Here is a 24722-nt window from a genome sequence, read left to right as displayed (position 1 = left end):
CGCGGGATTCTCCACTGCAAATCTCCGAAATGCTGACGTCCACATTGTCGTAACATTTGCTCCATTTCATATTAGCCGTTACATAAAGTTTTATATATGAAAATGTGCGCAATTTCATGTAGAATACAACAAAAAATAATTCATGGTCGTAGCTTTTATCAGTTTCGATATATTTGCTATAAATCACGATAAAATAAACAAAATTCAACATTTGGTCAACTTTAACTCGAACGACATGGTCAAAAAGTGCAATTGTAAGCTAAAACTCTTACAGTCTAGTAATATTCAATCATTTATCTTCATTTTCAAACAAATTGGAAGTCTCTAGCACAATATTTCGATTTATGGTGAATTTTTGAAAAAACATTTTTTTACTTCCGCTCGTTACAAATCATGCATCATTTTGTGATAATATTTTCTCTGTGTGCTTGTGATCATTTTACAATGTGTTATATACCAAAATGGTTGCAATTTAGTGTACAATACAACGAAAAAAAATTAACTCGTTAGCTTTAACCATTTTGCTCACAGCGCGATTTGTATACAATTACATATGAAATTTTTTTTGCGCGGTCATATATTCTAATATTTATATATGATAATGATATTTTTTTTCCATTTCTGATGGTTGCATACTAAACTTCAGGCAATGACAAAAAAAGGAGCCAAAAATGAATCTTAATCTTCAAAACTAAGCGTGCTGTGATTTTTTTAGTAAAACTTTTCGTTTCGGCGCTCACTCCCGAACCCCGCCGGCATAGGGGGGAGACGATTTCTGAAATACCACTTCGGCGTTTAAGGGTTAATTTTTTCATTCACAAGGACGTTTAACTTCCCTTGAATAAATATTGTGAAAATCTTGGTGTAATGTCCTAGGATCAGAGGAGAAGGTCTCTGGCCATCTCGTATAGAGAGAAAGAGTGAGTCCCTACATGGTTTTTTATGTATGCAAGCGCTGTCATATTGTCCGAGTGAAGTATGACTGTGCTGTTGTAGTTGCTGTTGTAAAATGTTTAGAGCCAAATGAAATGCTTTGAGCTCTTTCACATTTTATACAAAGTTCTTCTGATCAGGACCACATCCTCTGATACCTCTACATTCTCCAGAAGCTAACCCCAACCCAATTCTAATGCATCTGAGTATAGTGTGTGGTTGGGGCTCAGAGGAAACATTGACTTCCCTTCTATAAATCTTCCTTCTACAAGACACAACTTGAGGTTCTCTTTGATCTTGGGAGTGATTGGGAAAACAAGAGACCCCAAAAGGAGTTTCCTCTGCCAACTGGTCTCAAGTGAAGTCTTCCTAGAGGCACAAACTTCTCTATGGAAGAGAGATTTCCCATCCATTCACTGGTGATACACAATGGATGAAAAAGGAATCCCGAACTCTCTGGAGGAAGGATAAGGTTCTTTTGTCAGACACAAAAGACCGAAAACTCTTGAGATTTTATCTTCATTCCCAAATACAGAATCGATTGAGTCAGGACTAATTGGGATTTGGACCTGTTGATCAACAGGCCCAGTCGTTGGGGCCAAAAGAAGACTCTTGAAGGTCCTCAATACACTTTGATCTCGATGGGGAGCAAAGGAGCCAGTTATCTAGATATAACATATGTTGATTGCTGAGGTGTAGCCACTTCGCTAGTGGACCCAGGTAAAAACTTAAAAATTGTGGAGCTGTAGAGAGGGCGAAGCACAGAACCCAAACTTAAAAGACCTTGTTATGGAACACAAACCTTAAGACTTCCTGGATCCTGGTGTGTGGAATATGGAAGTAAGCATCCTGCATATCTACTGTCACCATCCAATGTCCCTGATGGATGGGTGACAGGACTGAATGGATTTGATTTCCATTTGAATTTTTGTGGTCTTCACAAAGAAATTCAGGGCAACTGATGTCAAGGACAGTTCCAAAACCCCACGAGAAACAGATAGTTGTAAAACCATTCTAAAAAGAGACAAAAAACAGATAGCACATGAACTGCTTCCGTAAGTCATTTGGAGGATGCCGCTAGCAGATCTGAGTGGATTTCTTTTATAGTTCAGCTATTATGTACTCTCTGGTGGAATGGGGGGATACAGACTACAATGATCCAAAGGTGCAAACAGGAGATCTGAGCTCTGAGGTGTAAGCCCTTTTGTGGTGAATGTACACCATTGTTCACTGTTCTTGAGAATCCTGACAGCAAATAAGGCTGCTAGTTCCTGAGAACCATCTTTAATTGCCTTATCGGCACAGGAAAGAACTCCTAATGTCTACCATGAAGTTGGATTGAAGGGCAGCGCAATCCTAAATCTTCTTTGCTAATACACCTATGGTCCAATCTAGGAAACTGAATATTTCAAAAGTTTGAAACATGATATTGTTAAGATACAATAAAGTTTTGTACATACTTACTGGCAGATATATACTTAGCTATAGACTCCGTACGTCCCGACATAATTTCAAAACTCGCGGCACACGCGACAGGTAGGTCAGGTGATCCACCATTCCCGCCGCTGGGTGGGCGGGTCTGGAACCATTCCGTTTTCTAAGCCATAATTTCTCTTCCACCTGTCTCCTGCAGGGGAGGATGGGTGGGCCATTAATCGTATATATCTGCCAGGTAAGTATGTACAAAACTTTATTGTATCTTAACAATATCATTTTTTGTACATGAAAACTTACCCAGCAGATATATACTTAGCTGATTGGCACCCTTGGCGGTGGCGGGTAAGAGACAGCTAAAAACAAAATGATAATACTTATACTAAATACATTAAAAAACAGGGAAAAAACAACATATGTTCTGGATAAAATAATCCATGGTTCCTACCTGATTGGGCTGAAGACTTCATGACTACTGTCTATGAGTCTGCCTGCCTCAAGAGTTCCCAGCGAGGTATGGACCTACGGCTGAATAACTCTTTGGTTTGGATCGTGTCAATGGGGGCTAGCCGCTTACGCGACAGAGCCTACTCTGGATCGTACCAATGGGGGGCTGACCCACGTACATGTTAGAGCCTTGACCTTTGTCATATCAATGGAGACTCGCCCTCTTACATGACAGAGTTAAGGTTACTATAAGTAATTACAAGAAGCACTGAAGCCAATCTCGATCACCTGACCATGTTAGTACTGTTATAATCTATGAATTGCAAGAGGGTTCCCTATTCCCTCTGACAATTAACCAATAAAAACACCACCAATAAAAGATAAATTAAACAACTAAATTTTTAAAAGTAAGTTCGAAAGGATTAGCCTCAGCCCCTTCTCCAGCACTGAATTCGCCGAAAACTACACTCCCCAGAGCAAAAGCACTTTTCGTAAGAAATTTTTACGTCTCTTAGGTAATTAGAGGCAAAAACAGAATTACATTCTCCAAACCGTAGACTGTAAGTGCCTGCAGAGAACCATGTTTTGTGAAATGCCATTGACGTAGCTATGGCTCTCACTTCATGCGCTCTTACTCCTGAGAACCTGAGGTGCTCTTCATCGCAAGTAAGGTGAGCTTCCTTTATTACATCCTTTGTGAAGAATGTAAAAGCATTCTTTGAAATCGATCTTTTCGGATCTCTTACAGAGCACCAAAGACTTTCTTTTCTGTTTACCTCCTAGCAACGCTTTCTTCTCAGGTAGAACTTGAGTGCCCTGACTGGACACAAAGTCCTCTCTAGTTCTCTTACCTGTTAGTGAAGAGAGTCCTCTTATCTCAAGCTTCTTGGCCAAGGTTTTTGAGGGATTTTCATTCTTTGCTAGAAAAAGTGGTTTAAAGGTGCAAATCGCTGAATCCTTCTTAAAACAAACCCATTTTACCTTCCAAAGCTTGCAACTTGCTAATTCTCTTAGCTGTCGCTAAACGCAAAGGGAAGGAATAAGGACTTTTCTAGTTAAGTTCTCTAAAAGAAGCTGTGTGAGACGGTACGAATTTTTACCGACATTAGGAACTTGAGGACCACATCCAAGTTCCAGCTAGGTTTCTTGATATATCGTCTTTCGTGGTTTCGAAAGACCTTATAAGGTCCATGGAGATCTTTATTATTGGTCGATCTAGTCCTCTATGTCGAAAGACTGAGGCCAGCATACTTCTGTAACCTTTCACTGTGATACTGCCAGGTTACAGTCTTTTCTCAAAAAAAAATATAGAGAAAAGAAAATCTGCGATTTCAGTTTACAGAGGTACTGGAAGAGGATATTTTCTTCCTCTTACACCATCTTCTAAACAACTCCCACTTCGACTGATATACCCTAGAGGTGGAGATCTTCTGGCTCTTGCAATAGCCTTCGCCACTTCACGCGAAAAGCCCCTTGCTGACAAGTCGCCTTCGACAGTCTGAAGGCGGTTAGACTTAGAGCGGGGAGGTTTTGTGAAATCTGTCGAAGTGGGGTTGTTTGAGAAGATCGTTCCTTAGTGGAAGCGATCTTGGAAAATCTACTAACCACTCCAGCAACCTCTGTGAACCAATCGAGAGCTGGCAGAAGGGAGCGATGAGGGTCATTCTTGTTCCTTCCGAGAAGCGAACTTCCTCAATACTTCCCCTACTATCTTGAAAGGAGGGAAGGCGTATGTGTCCAAGCCTGTCCAATCTAGCAGAAAGCTGTCTACTGCTACTGCTTGTGGATCCGAGATCGGGGGGGAGCAATAGTTCTCTAATCTGTGATTCCTGTTTGGGCCTTCCCCACAGATGCCACAGTTGTTGGCAAATCTGAGGATTGAGAGTCCATTCCGTGGGTAGGACTTGGTCTTTTCTGCTCAACAGATCTGCCCGGACATTTCTCTCTCCCTGCACAAACCTTGTGAGAAGAGAGATCTTCCTTTCCTGAGCCCAAATCAGCAGATCCTTTGCTGATTCGTACAGGGAAAAGGAATGCGTCCCCCCTTGTTTCTTTATATAGCGAGGGCTGTTGTGTTGTCCGAGTGGATTTGAATCCCCAGACCTGAGACCTGCTCCTCGAAATGAACTAGAGCTAGATGAATGGCTGTTAGTTCTTTCTTGTTTATGTGCCAGGACACTTGTTCTCCTTCCCAAGTGCCTGACACTTCTTCCGAACCTAGGGTCGCTCCCGACCCTGAATCTGAGGCGTCTGCAAATAACGCTAGGCGAGGGTTCTCTAAAGTGAAGGAGATTCCCTTGCTTAGTTTTTGTGGATCTAACCACCAGCGGATATTCTCCTTGATTCCTTTCGAGATCGGAAAGGTTTCTCCCAGATTGTTGGACTTCCAATCCCATCTCTCCTTCAGATAAAATTGAAGGGGTCTTAGGTGTAGTCTTCCTAAGGAAACGAACTGTTCCATCGAGGAGAGGGTCCCCAGTAAGCTCATCCATTCCCCTCGAGGAACAATGTTCTTTCCTTAAGAAGACTGCCACCTTTTCTAAGCAGCGTTCTCTCCTCCTGCGAAGGATACGCTAGAAAATCCCGAGAATCCATCTGAATCCCCAGATAGACAATACTTTGCTGGGGAGTCAGCATGGATTTCTCGCGATTGACTAAAAGTCCCAGGGACTTTGTCAAATTTAGAGTAAGTAAAAGGTCCTCCATACAATTTTTTCCTCCGATTGGGCTCTTATTAGCCAATCGTCCAGATATAATGAGATCCTGATCCCCTCCAGATGTAGCCAATAAGCTACATTCTTCATGAGTCCATGAAGACTTTGAGGGGGCAGTCGAAAGTCCGAAACACATCGCTCGGAACTGGAATACTTTCCCTTGGAACATGAATCTTAGATATTTCCTTGCTGCCGGATGAATTGGCACAAAATGGAAATACGCATCTTGAAGGTCCAGGGACACCATCCAGTCCCCTGGACGAAGAGCAGACAGAACAGAGGAAGACGTCTCCATCGAGAATTTCTTCTTCAAAACAAAGAAATTCAGGGCACTGACGTCTAGAACCGGTCTCCATCCCCCCGATGCTTTCGGTACCAGGAACAACCGATTGTAAATCTGGAGACTGGAGATCTTGAACCAGTTCTACCGCTTCTTTGGAAATCATCTGTTCCACTGCCTGCAAAATAGCAAGCTTTCGGACCGGATCCGAGTATCTTGCAGTCAACTCCCTTGGAGTTGTCGTCAAGGGAGGGATTTTCCCTGAAGGGGGATCAAGTATCCTTTTTTCAGGATCGAGAGGGACCAAGAGTCCGCTCCCTTCTGCGCCCAGACTTTTGCAAACTGGAGTAGTCTGGCGCCTGACTTTTGTCTGGAGGACTCCCTGTTTCATCTAGACTTTCCCACCGAAGGACCGCTTCCTAGATTGTGTCTACTCCTTCTTTCTGGTCTGCGACCTCTAAGAGGGGTCCTAGAAGAGGACACTCGAAAGGGCTGTACAAAAGAGGGTCTCTCTCTTTTCTCGATAGGCACGGCCGGCCTAAACTTCTTGGCTGAGTGAGTGAGGAGATCCTGAGTTGCCTTCTCCGTAAGAGATTTTTTGCAACCTCCTTAACAGTCTCCTGTGGGAACAGATGAGGGGACAAAGGTGCAAAAAGAAGAGATGCTCTTTGTAAGGGTTGATACGGCTCTTGCTAGAAAAGAGCTAAAGACCGATCTCTTCTTTAAGACTCCTGTTCCGAAAAGTGAGGCAACTTCTACGGAACCGTCCATAACCGCTCTGTCCAAGCAAGCCAGGACGCTTGAAAGTTCTTCCATGGAGACAAAGTCAGTGTCCTGAGCTCTCTTAGCTAACGCTCCCAAAACCCAGTCCATGAAGTTGAAAATTTCTAGGGTCTTAAAGAGGCCCTTTAGGAGGTGGTCTAGCTCACACATGCCCCATGTTGCTTTAGCAGAAAGCAAAGACTTCCTCCTGGAAGAGTCCACTAGAGAGGCGAAATCCGCGTCTGCGGATGAAGGGAGGCCTAACCCCATTGGTTCCTTGGTCTCGTACCACCTTCCCGGTTTACCTGTTAACTTGGAAGGAGGGCAGGAAAAAACTGTTTTGCCCGCTTCCCTTCTTGAGGTTAACCACTCTGAAAAGGTCTTTAAGGCCTTTTCATAAAAAGAGCAGGGCGCATCTTGACGAAGGAAGACGACTTGTGAGCTTTTGTGCTCGACATTAATGATCCTGGTGAAGGAGGATCAGCAGGATGAAGGGAGTCTCCGAACTCCTTGAGAAGCAAAAGAGAGAGCCTCTTGTAAGTTTCAGGAAACTGCTACAAATCTACGGGCTCCTCCTCTTCCGATACTTCTTCCAACGGAATCCCATCTGAAGGAGACCGTTTGGGAGTGATCGGGCTCTTCCCGGGAGAAGTACTCCTTTCCCGAGAAGGGGAGCGCTGAAAGCTCGAACTTCTATACGAAGAATGAGGCTCCTGTCGGTCCGAAACAATCTTGCGCCTACTAGACTCTTGTTGTCTAGGCACTTGAGGTTCGCCAGACTCGCGGCGCTTGATAGGCTCCTGAACGCCCTGATGCAGGGCAGCTTGAATGGATCCCTGCGCCCTGACTCCTGACGCCTAACAGGCTCCTGGCGTCCTAACTCTTGACGCCTAACGTACTCCTGGCGTCCTGACTCCTGGCGCCCTGACTCCTGGCGTCCTGACTCATGGCGTCCTGACTCCTGCCTTCTAGCAGGCTCCTGACGTCCTGGAATCCTGTGGCTTGAGAGGCTCTTGACGCCCTTTCTTGCGTCTCACTGCCTCTTTGCGCCTGCCTGGCTCCTGGTTCTGTAGTCCCAAAGGATCCTGAATACCTAAATTGGTTTAGTTTCTCTTCAGGTTCCTTGAACCTAAACCGATCAAGACTTCTGCTCGATTCACGGCGTCTCGCAGGAGAGAGGCTACGTTCTTCCTGTCTACCAGGATTCAAAGCCTTGTCCACCAGAGGGCGCTTTGGAGAAGAAAGCCTATAGGGCGAAAGGACTCTCCTGTCCGGAGAACAACTCCTGTCCGACGAGTCTCTCGACGAAGGCGATAATCGCCTTGGAGATTGTGGGGGGTTCTCTCCTATACGAAGAGGGGCGTTAGAGGAACTCTTAACAGGGAGCGAAACATCTTTCCTCCTTGTTGAATCCTTAGCGAAGGAGCCTACTAATAGGCCAACTGCTCTTGCAGATTTATCAGAAATTTCTTCGTAGGATCCTGAAGAGAGGGCTCCTCTTGTCTCGTCTTCTTAGGTACCGAGGGCCAATTCTCGGGAAAACATCTGGGCTGGAATCAGCCGCGGTCTCCTTTTGGCGCCTTCCAGGTTCTCTTCAAAGGGCGCGATTGAGAGGCCGAACTCCATCCTCGTTTAGGAGAGGAAGAGTCTGAGGCCGAAAAACACTCCCTTAGGAAGCCTTTTCTGCGGCTATCCAAGGCAGCCTGGGACTTTACAACAGGATCTGCCGAAGGGACGCCTGACCGTTGGGGATGTTCTGCATCCTCCCTGCGGCTTTCGACATTCCTCCTCCCCTGGTCCTGGGAGTTTGGAAGAGGTCTAGGCCTAGGAGCAATGAGGAACCGGTCAGACGCCCCCTCCACTGCACTGGGGACACTGCACAAATCACTATCACCACTCTTACCTTCATTTAGAGCTCGTAACTGAGCTTGCAGTTTCTTGATGGAAGCTTTAACATTTTCCCTCTCTGAAGAAGAATCTTTGGATTCAGCACAGGGAGAAGCAGCTGAGGCTAAGGGAAAATCGTTAGTAGGAGAGTTAACAACTTCTTGTTCTAGAGAACAAGATCTACTAGATAACCTAGCTGAAGCTTTCCTTACTCTATCTCTCTCAAGCTTCCTAACATATGAAGATAACTCCTTCCATTCAAGCTCTGTTAGGTTTTCGCACTCAATACAGGTGTTATTAAAAAGAACATTCATTCTCTCTGCATTTAGCGCAAACACTATGAGGATCTACCTTCCCTACTACAAACTCTAAATATAGGTGAAGCCTTAGCGTCAGACATCGTGAAAGAGTAGCCAATACCAAAGTCGAAAAACAGTCACAATAAGCGTATACCAAGCCAGAGAAAAAACAGAATACGTCACCAAAAAACCAATCCAAATTCTCGGCAAACGAGTTGAAATCCAAGATGGAGGAACGAACAATAGGTGTTGTCCGTCAACCGACAGAGAAATTATGGCTTAGAAAACGGGAATGGTTCCAGACCCCGACCACCCAGCGGCGGAATGGTGGATCACCTGACCTACCTGTCGCGTGTACCGCGAGTTTTTAATTCTGTCGGGACGACCGACCGTTTAGTCTATAGCTAAGCATATATCTGCTGGCAAGTTTTCATGTACAAAAATGTCTTGTATTAAGTGATCCAGTTCAGAAGCATTGAAATAAAAGCTTGGTGGATAAGAAGGCTGACCTGGATGAATCGATCAAGCTGGAGAAGTCCCCTTGGGAAGAGGCAGAAACTCCAAAGAAGGAGCTTCTCCAGTTACATAAGAAAGGTATCTCCTTTCTTTGACAAGCAAGGAGGAGTGCAAAATACAGCCTGAGGAGAGAGTACCATTCAGGGAACCTGGAGACTTCAACAGATTATCTCGTCATGAAAACCGAGCCTGGAGACGAACGAGTTGAGAAACAATGAAGAAAGTAGAGCAAAAAAGGACAAATAGGCAGACAAAGGCTGATCCTCTTCAATATCCCCTCCTTCTTGACCGACAGGAGAAGTAGCTATTACTACTGAGTTTTCCCAAGTCGCTGACAGGTTCTGAAGCAAACCCAGGATACTGTCCCGACATAGTTGGGTTGGATCCAAGAAGGATCCGTTACAGTAGTAAGGCGCAAACTCTTGGCATCTGTCTGAGGTGTATAAAGCCTAAAGTGAGACGTCAACACTACTAAACATTGTGCCAAGCCTAAAGACGAGTGAACAGTCGCTGGTTTATGCACATGTACGATGAACACTCTAAGCATTGTATGCTTAGGCACTTAACTCTTTAATCCTTCTGGGCACTTGGATCCACCAGCTCACACAGGTTCTGCTGGACACTTGGATCCCACTGAAAACTTGAATCCATATGATCCTACTGGCATTTGGATCCCTTAGAATCCACAGTAACGTGGATCCCTCAGATCCCACTGCACTGGTATCATGAATCCTTTGGATTCCACTGGAAACATGGATACCCCTGATCCAACAGAACACTTGGATCCCTCTGATCCCAATGCAAGATTCTTGGAAGCCTGTTTGGGTGCAACATACAGCCGATCCAACATTAAAACCACAGGCAGCAAACAGTTGGGAAAATATCCCAAAAACTACAAGAAGTATCAGGACTAAGACCCAATCCCTAGATCTCTTACATGGAAATGGAGAAGGGCAATCAGCAAATGGAACTGGCCTTCCAGTGGCCTAGAAATGCTACTAAAATGGCAGTTACGTCCTCAGCTCGCACTGGAATCCGAATACTGGAAGAAAGAGCATGCACATCGAGTTTAATGCCTTTCCAGAGGCAGTCCTCTGAGTCCTGGATCCTCGTACAACAGGCTCAGTCGAGGGAGCAACTACCAATGGGCGAGCTCCTTTGGATCTCCAGTTTGCCTCCTCCCAGGTTTGGAGAGTTTGACAGGGACTTTCGTCTGGGAGCATTGGTGGGATGAGTTGCCACTTTCTCCACTGCACTTGCACCTTGTTTACTTGCACTGATTTCATCCATAATACACTTTACAGAATTCCCAATTTGGGCAACAGCATTAACTAACAAATTAAAAATATGATCCATACTAGCTTCAAGACTGGCAATGGTATTAGATCAGAAAGTTAGGCACTAGTTAACGGACTTGCAGAAAGTAGGACTGTTGATAGGTGAAACAAGACCACCTCAGTGTAGAAAGGAGCAGAATATGAACCCTGGCTAGAAGAACCTTACTTTAGGCTCTAGCAGCTGCCCTTCTTTGTTTAATCTTCTCAAGTTTGTCCAAGTCCTCCACTTCCACGATTTCAGTCTTTACATTCATCACATGTAAGATTGGGAAAGTAAATTTGACCCCCGACAGTAGCAACAAATAGAATATGATTCATATCTGACAGAAGTAAGTCTGGTATTGCAGCCTTTACTGCAAAACTGGACACTGGATGAACTAGATTCAGACATATCAAAGTCACAATTAGTAACAGTCAATCTACATAAGCTAATATAATTAGTGAGAATGCTACCAAAGCCAAAAGAATACTTCACCAAACTCAGTGTAAACAACAACTATATAATGAGAAGATTCCAAAGAAAGCTGACCAACAACCACCGACGAGCAGTCATTGACCGGCAGAAATTAATTGAGTTCTTCGCTGTGTTGTACCTATGCTTCCCAAAATTAGGCGGGGCCAGTTAACTACACCAAAAAACAAAAGAATCGCTACAACAAATTTCAAATTTATGCTGTCGCAAAAGTTTAGAAACTTATAGCTGTGTAATTACTGGTAAGTTAACTTATATAAAGTGGATCATGTTATGTTACTTACATAACACTGGAGGGTTCAACCAGAATTTAGCAGAATTTTAAAAATTTGAACATGATAGTCACCACTGTCTTCCCTTTACCCTGGACCAACCTTGCTTAATGTTGCCTGTTAGGGAAACAGCTTAATGTTGAAGAAAATATCACACTCACAAAAATAAAAAAACCATACCTCAGTAATTCCACGGCATCTTCGCAGGTTAAGCTTCTTGATGTACATAGATGATCTCTTACTGAGAATACTGCATAATCAGTTATTCTTGAACACAGACTCAAATCCAAATCAGTGATGCCCGGTTGGTTCTTACACAAAAGCTGAATCCCACTTTTTGATAGTTGATCACATGACATCAAATGCACAGATTCTAATTTCAAGCCTGGAACTTTGGATAGCTTGTACAGTGATTCACTGTCCACTGAAGTTCTACCTAAACTGATTTCTTTCAGTGTGCTGGCTTTTTCTTCTATATAATGCAAAATATGATCAAAAGTGAGCACGTGATCCGATGCTTTGACCCGCCATCAGCAGGGTAAAACCTTTTAAATATAGCACTATGGAAGGAAATCTGACACCCCAGCCGCTAGAGAAAGCTTTGTCAAGGAACCAACAACTGATGTGAGCCGACCGAACAGGCAATCAGTCAGATATCTCGAACACGCCAGATGAAGTCGTGTGACGTTTTTCAAGGCTGATGAGAGAGCTTTCACATCCTCTGGATTACTCAACAGAGTACCTATAAAAAATGAATTAAATATTTACAACATGAGAATGATTTTAAGCTAAACATTCAAAGATGCTTAGTAGTTATGCACACCACAACATATACTTTGTGCAATACTGTGCTTACTTCAACATATTAAACCTATAAAAGTCAACCTTGTAGATTCTACATGCATATGTAACTAGATAAAAGAGGTCTTTCAAATGATTAAATGTTAATATCATTAAGCCACAAAATCTGATAAGATGGGATTTCACAATGTAGAACGCAAACAACTGTACTAAACTTATTTACTTTTAATCCCTAAAATATTTAAATTTTCAATGTTGCTTTTATCAATCTGATTGCATAGTTTCTGAATTTCTTTTTTCATTTCACATACAGTATTATCTCAGTTGACTAATCTAATATGAGCTTTATGAATCAACTTGGATTTGTTTGTATATAAGATATAATGTTTGATATTTGCCCTCAGTTCTGAAATGATAAATTTTAAAAATAATTTATATTTTTCATAACTAACAAACCTACTGTCTTACCATTAGGATAAATCTTCTAGCACCAGCTAGAAACCAGTAAAAACTTCAATAGATTTGCATATGCAAGGAACTGGTGGCATCTGTCCTCTGCCACGAGTTAGGTTAAACAGCCACCGACCAAGCTGGGCGTTGTGACGTCTCAGTTATTCTTCCAACCCAGGTTAAACTGTCAGAGAGGTGGTTAGAGATGGGCCTTAAATGTTAAGACCTCAGGTTTGTTAGTTCTGAAAAATACAAATTATTTTCAAAATTTGTCATTTGTTCATTAACGGAACAAACCTGGGGTCTTAACACTAGGATAGACTTACTCTTGGTGGGAGGTAAGAAGTATTATTAACCTGCTGCAGGTTTCCCACATCAGGTCATTTTCTTGCATAAGAGAAATCTAAGAGAGAAGACCTACACCTCTGAACCATAGATATGTGTATATTCTAGGTTCAGACTTCCTGGTTTTTTATACAATGCCATAGTTCATTGCATAAGCTGAGGATAAAAAACCTAATCTGTTCAAATAACTACCAAAGTAGCCACTTATGTAGGTTTGTTATCATCCCTTGCTTTCCTTTCTGAAGAGAGGAATGTTTTGCTACTGAAAGAAAACTTCATTCAATACATTCATTAATGATCATTCTAACAGCATGGCCTCCACACTCACCTGTATCACACCCATTCCAGCTTACGATGGAACAATCTTCATATCTCCCGTAAGTAAAGAAGCCAGAAAGAAGAATAGAAAAGAGACTAGTCATCTCATTCATTTCACTTTCACACCATCATCAAAGGCTTGATACAAACTGTTCCGCCAGGGGCACTGGATGAGCTACATAACATATTGAGCAGCCACCATCAGACCAAGGAAAAAGTGTCCAAGGACCTAGAGCAATATCCTTCAGGCAGAAGGAAGTGAACTTAGTTTGGCAACACCACAGACCAGCGCTTCAATATTCTATGAACAGTTAAATATTTCTTGAATGCTATAAAACAGGAACTCAGCCCCTCTGAGCTATGAACTTTTGCATGCCCAATATTGGCTGAAGCAACTGATGATGGCAAATAAGTATTCAACATCATTTCTCGTATTCAGAATGAGATTTTATTCTTGGACACTTATCTCTTGATCTAGCCTGTGCTAACAAAAAGTTTCTTCGTCTAGATCTGAGATTTTGTTGAGTTCTTTTTAGATAAGCCCGCAGTGTTCTGACAGGACATAGTAACATTTTGCCAGGGTCATTGTAACAAAGTCTCCCAAAAGTAAGGTATAGAAAAGGAGACAAATCTGTCATCATGAATTGAGGGATTTTTGTGTCTTAGCAACAAATTCTGGGACAAAGTCTAAAGATATTCACTTCCAACCCCTGGTATGTTTGACATCATAAAACAGACAATGTAATTCGCCTACCCTTTTTGCTGAAGCTAAGGCTAGCACAAAGACTGCCTTCAGGGACAACAGTCTATCTGTAGCCTGTCGCAACAGTTCATAGGAGGTCGAGTAAGGCTAGTCAGTACAAAAAGTCAAATTCCAACTGGGAGACATTAACTCTCTAGGGGAACAGGATTGCTCAAGCTCTGAATCAGCATAGATATCTCCCAAGATGTAAGTTATATCCACATCCTTCATATGTAGAACTAAAGCTTAAGCAGCCATGTAGCCCTATATGGCTGAAATCTGAAAAAAAAAACAGGAAATAATCAGCTATCTGTTGAATAGAGGTTCCGAGTGGAGAGGTATCCGTCTATGACACCAATCACAGTAAATGAACCACTTTCCCTGGTACACAAACGTGGATGACTTTGAGATACCCTGTCATCTGAGACAATGTTCTTCAAGAAAAGCCTCTCTCACTCACTGAAGAGATAGGGACTCTATCGACTGATGGTACCCCTCCACATCCACATGAGGTTGACAAAGCAGATTGCGCCAGGGAGGTGTTCTCTTGGTACATCTGACAGCAGCTACAGCAGATCCTGGAAACCATTCTGCTTGAGGCCATAAGGAGCTACCTGGGTCATCTTGAGCTTGTGGGACTTCATCACTGTTCAGGACATGGCAAATTAGGCAAAATGGAGGAAACGCATACACGCCCAGGTTGTCCCATGTATGTTGCAGAGCAGCTTTCAACCATTGCAAATATGCTCTGGGACTACCTGAAAGACAGACCTCTAGTTTTCAGTGAATCTTGTAACAAAGAGGTATATCACTGGTCTCCTCCAAATGCAAACCAGCCTGTCCACAATTTCCTGATGCAGAGACCACTCTGTTCCCAGAATGCGTCTCTGTCTGCTTAGTTTGTCAGCCACTACATTACTTTTGCCTGGAATGTACCTAGCCATCAGGTCCACTGAGTTGTCTATGGCCCACTGATGTAACTGGACCGTTAGTAGATGAAGTTGGTGAGACACCATTCCCCCTTGCTTGTTTGCATAAACTATTGCTGTTGTGTTGTCCGACATCAATACAACATAGTGCCCTGTCACCCTCCTGAAACTGCTGAAGTGCTAGGAAAGCTGCCTTTAACTCCAACACATTGATGTGTAGTTGGCTGTCCTGCTAACTCCTTTTATCTAAGGCGTGGATTTCACTAATCCTCTGCTGTCACAAGACCCAAGACAAACAGGGTTTTTCAAATTGTGGTCCCGAAAGCCAATTAGAACTAGTCCTATATTTCAGGAAACCAGCTGTTCCGCCTTAGGTTAATTGCATTTAAAATATCTAATGAGGTCTGAGATGTCCTGCTTTGCAAAATATCCCTCCAGGCTTCTGTGCCAAAAAGCAGAACACAGCATCGATCTATAGCCCTTAATTGTTGACAACTACCGACCCCTCTCAGATCTCAGATATAGGAGGAAATCTGTTATTTGTGTTTAGAGTTGTTTTAGGAGATGAGATGTCTTTTCTTCTACACCACAACCTAAGATTTAATACTTCATCGATATACTTTGTTGGAAGATTGTCATCTGCTACTTTCAATAGCTTGGGACGCAGCCAGTGAAAAGCCCTTAAAATGAAGGAGTTTGACAACAGTCAAAAACTTGTCCAGGCCAGAGTGGACAGGTTGTGGTGAAACCTCTAATAATGGGGCTGTCTGAGCAGCTCTGGCATGGTGGACAGTAGCCTCAGGTAGTCCACTAACAGGGCTAGTGGGTCAGAAAACCATTAATTTATGCGGCCAATATGGAGCTACTAGTCATGCTGACCTGAGATCGGAGCTTGTTCAATACTCTTTTATCAAGTTGAACAGGAAAAGATGTTCAACATCTAGGTTGAGCCATTCCATAGGAAGGCATCTGTCACCCCATGCTTGAGAGTCAGGAATGCATTCATAGCCTTCGAGCAGGATGAGTCTTGACTGATTGTTATTTTATTCAGATTATCAATCTGGATACTTGCAGTCTCCGGGAAAAATAATTGCCTTATAAATATAAATAGTTCTTGAATATATCACCATTCAAGTAGACCAAATACTTCTGCATGTTTTATATCTACCGGCTTAGGCTGCATGTAAGTCGTTGGTAAACATTTGCCTTGAGTAATCTAGATGATACTTCATTCTTTAGGCCAAACTTTGATTTTAGGATTTGTTTATCGGCCATAGGCTATTAGCAAGACACTGGTACAATAGTTACCATAGAGTAATTCTCAAGTGTTACACCATCCCTTTAGGCCAAAACTTTGGCATTTATGATTCTACTTTCCAGGCTTAAACTATGTGCAAGCCTCAGGTTAATAATTGTCTTAAATGTAGATCTTGAATGTAATGGCGCTCAACTAGGGCAATTCTTTGCACTCGTGATTGTTTACCGACATAGGCTATCCTCAAGCCGACGGTAAACGATTACCTTAAGAGTAATTCTCGAATGTTATACCATTCTTTTATCCCAAAACCTTTGCATTTATTTATTTACTGGGGGTGGTATACGTATATCTTTACATTTAAAAACAATTTGTGAATGTTTACGAGCTTCTTTGAAGGATAAATGTTTGTAATTAGGGCCAACACATTTTGTTGGTTACCATGCCTCGATACTCATCACTTTCCTTGTAGAGACTGAAAGTGTGGAGGTAGAAAAGTAGTCGGGAGAGAATGGGTGTTATTGTTAGGCTGAGGAAGGCCACAGAGAGGTATGTTCTCGTTAGTAGAGTATTAACTACTTGGTTTTTGCTACACTAGTACTATGATACGTTACAGAGAGGGCTTGCATGGCCTTGGCATATGGAGGCATTTCCTGATATCACTCAATTGTGAATGTTAGGTCATAGCCTCCAGATCGCTGGTTGGACTTTAGTCTTTTTGACTGCTTGTAAAAAGAAACGCACATTACCTCTCATTCTTGCCTCTTGTCTCTGTATCCTTCTTCAAAAGGGCGATCTCTGCACAGCGAGGTTGACTTATTCAAAAAAGTTGACCAATCCCTAGGCCGTCTTGCAGATTAGGCTAGCAGGATTTTTGTGTGGTTATTTCTACAATTCTAAAGTAATCTCATTCTCTACCTCCTATGGAAACAGGTGTTGCCTGTCCAAAGGCGAGAAAAACAGAGCTGACCTCTGATTAGAAGCTACATTCTTAAAGGTGAAAGATCACCATATTCTTCCCGGTTTTCTTTAAATTCCCATGGAAAACAAGGAAGCCAAATCATGGCTCTGTTGAACAATAAATGACTTTTAACCAGTCATCAGATGCCGCTTCAACTAAAGGAGAGAAGTCTCTTACTTTTTTCTTTCCTAAAGCTGTAATCGGACCAATTAATACTAAAACTAAAAAACTTCAAGACTCTTGAAGATATTCTTTAGAAAGTGATCGATTTCTGTACCAGAAAACATCACCTTGGGCGAGTTAAAGGCAGATCTATGTGCCAAATCTATCAGACTGGTGCTGCCACTGGAAGTTAAGATGGAGGAATACAAAAGGATCCTTTTGTTGTATCATCTTGTCAGGAAGCTTTGGAATACAAAAGGGGGATTTTCCTTGTATCATCTCAGAAAGCTGAGGAGTACAAAAGGAGGAATCTTCTTGTATACCTTCAGAAAATGAACAAAACTTAAGGATTTTCCTTGAAATATCCTTTGTTAAGCAGACTGAGTACAAAAGGAGGATTTTCCTTGTGTCCTCTTGTCAGCAGCTGAGGTTACAAAAGGAGGAATTTCCTGTATCCTCTTGTCAGGATGCTGAGGAATACAAAAGGAGGATTTTCCTGTATCCTGTCAGAATGCTGAGGGATACAAAAGGAGGATTTTCCTTGATACTCTTATCATGAAGCTAGGATACAAACAGATTTTTCCTTGTATCCTTGTCAGAAGCCTACATCTTTTAAGGCTTTTATTGCTGACTAGGAGAGAACCATCTTAGGTAATCTAAAATAGTCCTGAGGGACTGTCCATTCTAAATGTGATTGCAACTTCAATGTGGCCATAAGAGAGAAATCCAGATAAGCCTCCAAAAAATATGTTAGAAGTGTTGAATAAGCTGTGTTTTGGCTTATTCTGAGCAACTGCCTCTTCTTGTTCGTAGAACGGTTGTGTCGTCGTCATCATTTCCAATGTCGCCTTTGTTAGAGGAAGTTTCTTTAGTAAAACTCTAATACTCTTCAGTTGTTGCTTGGTTGGTTCCAAATAAGGGTCCACTTCCTCCTCCATCATTGAAGGTACCTGAAAAGGAAAGTCGTTTATTGGGCGCCCAGAAGCAAGGTGCTTCCAGGTGCTCAGCTGCTTTTGGGTGCCTTGAAGCCAACTTTCATTGTTTGGGAGCCAAAAATTGATGATTCTGAGCTTCTTAATTTGGAAACAGTCTCTCAGGACTATCTCAAAAACTAAAGGAAGGTTGTGGGTTTCCCGCAGGTTCTCTATGCCTTTTATAAGGCAGAGGTAAGTGGTCCACTGAAGAGTGTTCTCTCTTCGATGGGCGCGACTCCCTCAAATAACGCCAGTGACTCCTATAGTCTGGGCTGGATGCTCTTGGGCTTGCAGAGAGACGGTGAACATCAGAGATGCCTCTCCAAGCCTTTGTCGCAACTTGGGAAAGAATAGGTTCAACTGAGGGGCGACTACCTGTGAGAAGACCCCACCAACCTCCCTTGGGACTCCAGTAAGAACCTCCTCTCTGATTTAGGGGAATCTGGTAGTGACCTTTGCCTAAGAGCGTCAGCTGACAGGGCAGCCACCTCCTCCACAATCACCACTTTCACTTTTGTTCAATTATCTACAGTGGTCCCCGTACCAGACGCCCCCAGTAATGTTTAGAACCCCCTTCTAAAAATGCTTATGAACTCCTATCTTGAATGTGGAAACACCAAAGTATCCCTAAAAATACCACCATACATCAAATATATGTTAAAATATCATCCTATTATGGCTCATACTAATTTTTGAAATATTATTGATACTACATACTTTAAAGTAAATGTTACATTTTATGGTTATAAATACATATGTACGTACTGCACGACTTAGTTACATATGTGAAAATAATCCAGTCCCCTATAAGTATTCAGTCATGCACGTTTTCTTTCATACAGTTGTTATTTAAGACGTCCAGTTTTCTTTTTACAAGGGAAACAATTGTATGTAAAATCACAAGAGAGTAAATACGGTACTCACTAGTGACAAATGTGGGGGCTTAGGGATCAGCAGCTGGGCTCTGATGCGTGTTGGGAGCTGCTTTCTCGCTGGGTCTTGGTCCCCAGCCGTTGATCCAACTGAATAAGTCAACCCTTTTCCTTTTAATAAAACCATTTCATCTTTCTGCTTCCTCCCCCTATAAGGCATGGATTTTATGTTGATAACTTTTGGCTTGGTTTTGGACATGATTTAGATTTATTCTTGAGATTTGATGGAGGGTGAGGGTGGTTGGCATGCCACCTCACCTGCAGAACTCAAGTACTCGACTTGTCCGAGCAAGGGGAAAGTTTAGATGTCAAACCCTGCCCTTAGTGCTGGGTCTGCTCACGACGGACATCATGATGCCTTAAGCACTGAGGGTGGGGTGTATATCCAGGTGGTACCCCTAGGGCAGCCTTATATGGGATAACACTGTCCTGTAAATGTGGGTGGCTCCATGGTGGGTGTGGGCTACCTGGACAAATGATCAATTCTTCGTCTCATGGAGACATTAGTAGAACCTTCTGTTGACAACTTTGGCAAAGATAATGACAAGGAAAATAAAGATAACTCCTACATTGTGACTTTGGAGCCTTTTTCAAATGAAGAAGAACTCCTTATTACTGCTATTCTGTATGTGAAACTGGTCAACTTTAGATTGGAATTATGATACTGTTTAAAGAATTTGTAAATTTGGGATTAATTAAGAATAACAATATAGACTTGGCAAAAATTATGGATTTTTTTTTAATACTTGTATTTTTCAACAATGAGACAGAAGCTCACAGAGCCTACAGAGAGTTCAGGTCAGATTCTATGAGTGTTGACTTGTAAAGCAGAAGAGGTCCCTAGGTATCTTGACATTTACAGTATAGACCACAAAATGAAACTAAAGATCATAGTAAAATAAGTAAAACCTCCAGATCACACATGGTGAGAGAGGCAACCTCTTCAAGGTAAAGAGGATGGTAAGCAAGAAGATAGGCAATGTTGGAAGTCCAGAAGTAACTCACTTTGGGCATAATAGTTTTTTAGTGCATACTAAGACAGATGTTCAATAGGTAATGCTTCCCAATTTAAAGCTTGATCCCGAGGGTATGATAAAAGAGGTAAAACCTCACTATAACTTTAGTTATGTGAAGGCTGTTATCTTTAATGAAGACTTAAGTGAATTGGATGAGTAATAAATTTTTAAAATGTCTCCAGACGTGGTTTGGAAGGTTTTCAACGTTTCCTGCTTGTCTATGCTTATTTTTATCATTTGTAAGTTCTTTTTTTGCCATCAGACATTGTTTTTCGACAGTGAAATTATAAAAGTTTCGGCTTATAAACCGAGATACTCCAGTGCTTTAAATGTTTTTGGTTTTAGACACTCCTCTAAGGTTTGTACTAGGAATAAACTTTGTGAATTGTGTGGCCAGCCTGAACATGAGGAATGTAATTTGTGTGAACTGTAAGGGTGAACATCGAGCCCGTGATAAGAAATGTAGTGCATTCAAGAAAGAACAAGAGGGATTGCTAAAATCTATTGCCGAAACACATCAGTATGGGACAGGCCAAGAAGCTGTTGGCAAAGAAATCTTATTCAGTGCCTTCAAGGTGCAACACTCCATACTGCTACTTCTGAGGCCCCTTCTGGTGGGGCTGCCCATTGGGCCACCCTGGTGTGGCCCCAGGGCCCCTATGATGGGGCTCCCATGCTCCTCTGGTGGGGTTCCTCATACTACAGAGACCCAGCCTCAAGCCAGGGGACCTTGTTGGTTCCAGGGTTCAAGCCAGGTCTCAATATGTTGATGACTTTTCTCTGTCAGGGACATTGCCTGACATTGAGCCCTCACCTCATCCTGACATTACAGTGCACCGTGGAGATGACAGTAAGGATATGGAGGTCCTCTTTATTCATCAGAAGGGGGCCCTTTCTCCCTCTTCACCTCATTCGTGGTCACTCAGCCATGATATGAAAACCAAAAGCAGAGCTGAAAGGGCTAGTGAAGGCTTATCATCTAAAAGATCTGTAACACCCTAGATCTAGATCAAGAATTAGCAATAAAACTGCTAAGATCTCTCTCACCAGGGCTCTAATTGCTAAATTAGTAGAGAATTTCAAGATTCCTTCATCCTCTAAATAATGGCTCTCACGCAGTGGAACATCCGTGGCTTTATACCAAATAGAGAGCAAGTTCGGTTCTGTTTAAAAACATGATATATCTGTGATGTCTAAAGGAGACAAAGTTGGGAGAGCACACTCCCAACTTGGGTTTCAATTATTCATTTTATAGGTCTCCACCCCTATAAGTGTACATGCTCAGGGAGGCACGGAATCATAGTCTGCAAGTCTGTTAATCACAGGGTTGTTCAATTGAACAGTGTTGCAGGCTTGTGCAGTTCAAATTGTCAATTATAAATGGATCACTATTTGTTCACTATACATAACTTGATCCATCATTAGAAAAAGAGATTACAGGATGCGCAGGTATTCCCCGTTAGCTAGAATTAAACGATCTACAAACACTGATAGACCAGTTTCCTCACCCCTCATTCTGATGGGGGATTTTAATGCCAAGCACACCCTCTGGGGAGAGCCAAACGGCGACTGGTGGGTTTAATAATAGAACAATTGCTTGACTTAAATGACATCACTTTAAGGAATTATGGTTCCCCTACAAAGACATGACATTTTTCACAATACTGATTGGCCATTGACCTCACTATCTGCTCTTCATCTTTGAGGTTAGGTTACCAGTGGCTAGTAGACCAGAATGATCATGGAAGTGATCATTGGCCCATTAACTTATAGTATATGAAAAATATTCCATCCATGTTTACCCAAATGGAAGGTAGGTGAGGCTAACTGGGTATTATTGAAAAAATCTTCTGATGTTGATCAGAAATTAACAATTTTCAGAGCCCAACACCATGCTTATGAGTATTTAATTAGTATACTGCTGTGTGGCGCCATGGGTGGTATATTCCTCAAACTTCTAGTAAACCTAAAGTATCCTGTAGTACCGTGGTGAACCGTGGTGGAATAATGCATTTGCCTTGAGCCGAAGGATAACAATTACTTGCTACACGAGATATCAGAGATATCCTTGCTTAGTCATAAAATTACCAATAGAAGAGCTCTGCTAAGCAAAGAAAACATTTAAGCGAGCGAGGAGGGAATCCTTAATTAGATACATAAGTGAATTGAAAGGATTCCCCTGTCATTAGTCTGGAAAAGTTGAGTTCAGTATATCTTAGTTTTACCAGACCACTGAGCTGATTAACAGCCCTCCTAGGGCTAGCCTGAAGGATTAGATATATTTTTACGTGACTAAGAACCAATTGGTTACCTAACAATGGGATCTACAGCTTATTGTGGGATCCTAACAACATTGTATCGAGAAATGAATTTCTATCACCATAAATAAATTCCCCTGGTTCCGTGTTGGCCGAGCCAAGAATCAAACTTCAGACCACCGGAATGGTAGCCGAGCGCGAAATGCACTCGGCCAACATGGAATTTCATTAGTTTGGAACAGAATCCAAAAGCTGCAAGGGAAATTTTCTCCATCTCCCTTGCCTATACTGAAAATTGATGGCTTCCTCATATCTGATTCTGGAGAAATTGCAGAAACCTTTGGTAGTCATTTATCCAATATATCTATGCCCTACACTACTCTCCTGCTTAGGGACAGTACCACAGTTGTTCCTCCTGTTAGTTTAAATTCAGTCCAGTCTTATAATCTTCCTTTCACCATGGAAGAATTAGATCATGCAATCTCGTTATCTTCCCCAACATCTCCTGAGGAAGATGATATACTGTACACAATAATTTTTTATCTGCCTAGAAGTACAAAGCAATTTCTTTTAGATATTTACACAGTTTTAGGCTTTCGGAACTTTGCCAAGTCTTGGAAGATATCAATCATTGTTCCTATTTTAAAACCTTTTAAAGATTCCTACCTTCTTAAGAACTATAAGCCAATTGCTCTAACTAGTAGTGTTAGCAAGATATATGACAGGATGGTCAATGCTCGACTTGTGAGGTATTTGGAGTCAAGAACCTTTTATCTAACCAACAGTTTGGCTTTAGTTGAAATAGGAGTACTTCTGACCCTTTGATGTTCCTTACTCAGGAGATACAAAATGCTTTTGCTGTGCAAAACCAGACTGTTGCAGTGTTGCTTTGACTAAAAAAAAGTCCTACTATACTACCTGGCGAGGGGGTATCCTTATGCAACTTGTTGATTGGGGTACTGTGTAATATATTCTATTGTCTTTAAGATTTTTTGTCAGAATGTTACCAGAAAGTAAGAGTGGGCTCTTGCATTTCTTTCTGCTTACCTTCAAGAAGAAGGGTTACCTCGGGAAGCGTCCTTAGTCCAACGCTCTTTAATGTAGCTGCAACATCATGGCCAGTGCTAAAGGGTTCAAATTTTCACCAAAAAAACCAAAGCTACACAATTTTGTTGATTAAGAGGAGTAGAAGATTCTATTCTACCTTATGAAGACAGTATTAAGTATCTAGGTGCGACATTTGATAAAAAATTAACTTTTACTCAACATGTCAATGAAGTTGTGTGTAACGTGAAGCTTCACCTTAATATTCTTAAAGTTGTGTCAAATTTTAATTGGCGGCAGATCGAATCAACCTTTTGAGGATGTACGTACCAGGCTTTATGCCTAAGCAAAATTGAATATACATAGTTGTCAAGTTTATGGTTGTGCATGCAAGACAACACAGCAGAAATTAGATGTTTTCCATAATATGGCTTTAAGTATTTGTACAGGAGCGTACAGAACTCACCAGTGGGAAAGTTATATCAAACAGGTTTTCCCCCGCTGTTTATCTGTAGAGAGGACTTAGGCTTGAGATGCACATCAGGAGTACTTATGTCAAGCTGAACCCCAACTATAAGTACATTAAAAAGATAACAACTGTAGAGCTCCAAATAGACCTAGGGACTGCCAAGCCACTTGAAGTTCGGCTAGCAAGCTCTGCCAGGGAGGTGGGGATTACTTCTTCTGCAGTAGCTGAAATTTCACCCTCAGAGTTTCCTCCTTGGAATAGACCAAACTTATAGATCTGCCCAAGTAGGGACAGCAGAGTACAAGTTCTGATGATCAATTGAGGGAAAGTTTCTTGGAACATGCTTCCGATCATGGTGATTCTTATCATAAATATACTGATGGCTCGAAGGGTTCTGATGGTGTTGGTTGCTCTGTAGTGACAATGTGATAGTATCATTAAAAAGAAACTTCCGTCTAATTCCTCTGTTTTTACGGCAGAAGTGCAGGCAGTTCTAACTGCTCTTAAATATATTTTTTATAGTTCTTGTACTAACAAGGCTTTTACTATTTTTACCAACTCTGTGAGTTCATTATCCTCTTTTAGAAGCCCGTCTCTTGCCACCCTTTAGTGCAAGACATACAGATTGGTTTTATCTTTAGTTAATAGAGGAGGCTTTTCTGCTATGGTTTTTCTTGGGCTTCGTCCCATGTTGGAATTGTTGGGAATGAACG

The 24722-nt window shown here is 42.1% G+C and overlaps 1 pseudogene; it reads right to left on the bottom strand.

Moving 5' to 3' along the window:
- Positions 1-24722, bottom strand: part of LOC135224773 (uncharacterized) — a 406804-nt pseudogene that overhangs the window by 239414 nt on the left and 142668 nt on the right.

The sequence above is a fragment of the Macrobrachium nipponense genome, chromosome 12 (genome assembly GCF_015104395.2).
Source record: "Macrobrachium nipponense isolate FS-2020 chromosome 12, ASM1510439v2, whole genome shotgun sequence".
Lineage (NCBI taxonomy): Eukaryota > Metazoa > Arthropoda > Malacostraca > Decapoda > Palaemonidae > Macrobrachium > Macrobrachium nipponense.
This window is presented reverse-complemented; position numbering and strand designations above follow the sequence as displayed.